General features: G+C 39.2%; 1 long non-coding RNA gene across 1 annotated transcript in view; it reads right to left on the minus strand.

The window, feature by feature from the left end:
- Positions 1–976: 976 nt before the first annotated feature.
- The window catches only part of LOC116689535 (uncharacterized), an 18,855-nt gene continuing 16,870 nt past the window's right edge, over positions 977–2,961 (minus strand). Inside the window, exon 3 of the long non-coding RNA XR_004332021.1 lies at positions 977–986. This is a non-coding gene — a long non-coding RNA (uncharacterized LOC116689535). The remainder of the gene's footprint in view (positions 987–2,961) is intronic.

The following is a 2,961-nucleotide window of genomic DNA, read 5'->3' on the forward strand; positions in this document are numbered from 1 at the left end:
TATATATATATATATATAATTTATGTAATTAAAACACCATTACTCCAAAGCATGTGGTTTGTCTTGTGTGGAACACAGTGGCTTGGCGACGTCAAAAGTTAAATACACATCATCACTAATGTCTGTTCACTTCCATTGTTCTTGATCCAGATTGCTGATCTACCACATTTCCCGAAAACAGTTAGCTTAAAGGTCCTCATGTTAAATGTCATTGGACATTTAACACTCAAGCGCATTGTACTGATTTAATATTTAATATATTAGCAGTGTTGACTTCAGTTTATTTGTCAGGGACCATCCTTACATAGATAATTATTACAGTCAAGGCCATAACATATGTGTAGATGTGTTATATGAAAGGTTTCTAGCTAATAGGCTAATTTGCAATAATCCAAATATAATTTTTAAAAGAACTACATAGTGTGAGTTACACAGTCATGCAGCAAGTACATTGTATAGTTATATATTACATCAACATTTCATAAAGTTGAGACCACATTACACAAACCACCACATCAAGTAAGAAAACAAACTCCAAGCACCCAGCCGGTCACGTCTGCTTCCCCTATACCCTCCTCGATAGTTAGGGGCCTGGGCCCCGGGCCCCAAAGCACCCAGCCGGTCACATCTGCTCACCTATACCCTCCCCAAAAGTGAGGGGCCTGGGCCCCAAAGCACAAAGCCGGTCACATCTGCCCACCTATACCCTCCCCAAAAGTGAGGGGCCTGGGCCCCAAAGCACCCAGTCGGTCACATCTGCTCACCTATACCCTCCCCGATAGTGAGGGGCCTGGGCCCCAAAGCACCCAGCCGGTCACATCTGCTCACCTATACCCTCCCCAATAGTGAGGGGCCTGGGCAGCCAAAGGTCCATCTCCCATACCCAGACCCTGGGATGAACCCCAGCAAACAGCCAGACATCTAGCACAGACAATACATTACAACAACACAACTGATTTGGTGGTTACATGTTCGGTTGAATTTCACTCAGTATTTCACCTTTCTAGTAAATATTTTCAGTTTGGTTTCTGTTTTCATTTCAGTTGGTAAATCATTCCAAAAAATGTGTCCCTATCACTGAAAAACATGACTGGCCAAAAGTGGTTATGCACCCCTCTGCTATGCCGTTGCCACCCACTGCTCCCCCAGTGGCCACTCTGCGTTTTTTGTCACAAAAGGACACAGTGCGGCTGGAGCTAGATTATTTGCACATTTAAAATTAAAAGTAAGTTTAAGAAAAGAAAACTTAATAAAGCTGTCAAAATTGAAAAGCTTTCTGTACAATCCAACAGTGGTGCCACATTGTTGTTTTCTGATCCATTATTTTCAGTGCCTGTTTGTATAATGATATGATGGGTTGGACTATTGTCTGGATGCTTGGCTCCATACAGTAACACAGTAAGATCAGTGAGAGAGTATCATGGAATGAAAAAACAATAAAGCTGCCTTGACAGGTATATAATGCCTCATCATTTTGAAGCAGTTCACATTTGTCTGGACAGTTTTACAGAGTTTGTTGATATGTTCATTAGATTTGAGTTGTTAGTTATCCAAAATAACACCTAAAAATGTAAATTCCTTGACTTCCTCTATGGCCTCTTGGTCTATTTTGATAGTACACTTGGCTTTCCTCCTTATTGAGAAGACTCTTATGAGTGTGGGAAAAGTTTGCGTACTGGTTGTAGTACAATTTTTTTTTCATACCACATCGAGTTACGCTTTAAATTACGCTTAAAAAAAGACAGAGGAATTCATTTTTTATTTATTTTATCAATAAAAATGATTGACAAGGCAAGGCAACTTTATTTGCATAGCACATTTCAGCAACAGGGCAATTTAAAGTGCTTTACATAACAACAATTAAAAACATAAAATACGAGAATAAGAGTTACACTGCAGTATAAGAAATTAAACACTAAAGAGCAGTTAAAAACAGTTAAACATACAAAAGCAGGTAAAATAGGACATTCTAGGCTGCTAGCATGGGAGAATGCACAAGCCGCTGCTCTATACACGTAATACAAGCGCAATCCTTGTCGTTCCCAGGACGGGCAGGTCCCACCGGTCTTACGTCCCATTCTCTTTATAAGCTCTTATAGATTGTCATACAGTTTAAACAATGCTACTTCAGTATAAGAAATTAATAATTATTTAAAGAAAGGCAACATCAAAGAGAAATGTATTTTAATGATAATGTGATGAATATAAACTAGCAGAAGGATTTTGCAATCTATTCTTTGAGGCACAGGAAGCCAGTGTAAAGACTTGAGAACTGGACTGATGTGATCCAGTCTCTTGGTCTTAGTGAGGACTCGAGCAGCAGCGTTCTGAATCAGCTGTAGCTGTCTGAGTGATTTTTTAGGGAGACCTGTAAAGACCCCGTTACAGTAGTCAAGTCTACTAAAGATGAAAGCATGGACAAGTTTTTCCAAATCCTGTTGACACATAAGTCCTTTAACCCTTGATATATTCTTATGATAGTGGCTGACTTTGTAATTGTCTTAATGTGGCTGTTGAAATTCAGGTCTGAGTCCATGACTACGCCAAGATTTCTGGCTTTGTCTGTTGTTTTTAACATTGTCGTTTGAAGCTAAGCGCTTACTTTTAATCGTTCCTCTTTTGCTCCAAAATCAACTACCTCAGTTTTTCTTCATTTAATTTAAGAAAGTTGTGGCACATCCAGTTGTTAATTTGTTCAAAACACTTAATCAGCTTTTGTACTGGACTACAGTCCCCTGGCAATAAGGTTTTGTAAATTTGTGTGTCATTTGCATAACTATGGTAACTTATTTTGTTGTTTTCCATAATCATAAAGTGGAATCATGTAGATGTTATTCAGAAGTGGCCCCAGAACAGCGCCTTGGAGAACTTTGCACGTCTTATTTGTACGCTCAGATGCATAATTACCTATAGACACCCAATTGGCTGTTCTAAGTAGGATTCAAACCAGTTTAGTACTGA

Source organism: Etheostoma spectabile, chromosome 5, assembly GCF_008692095.1.
Source record: "Etheostoma spectabile isolate EspeVRDwgs_2016 chromosome 5, UIUC_Espe_1.0, whole genome shotgun sequence".
Classification (NCBI taxonomy): Eukaryota; Metazoa; Chordata; class Actinopteri; order Perciformes; family Percidae; genus Etheostoma; species Etheostoma spectabile.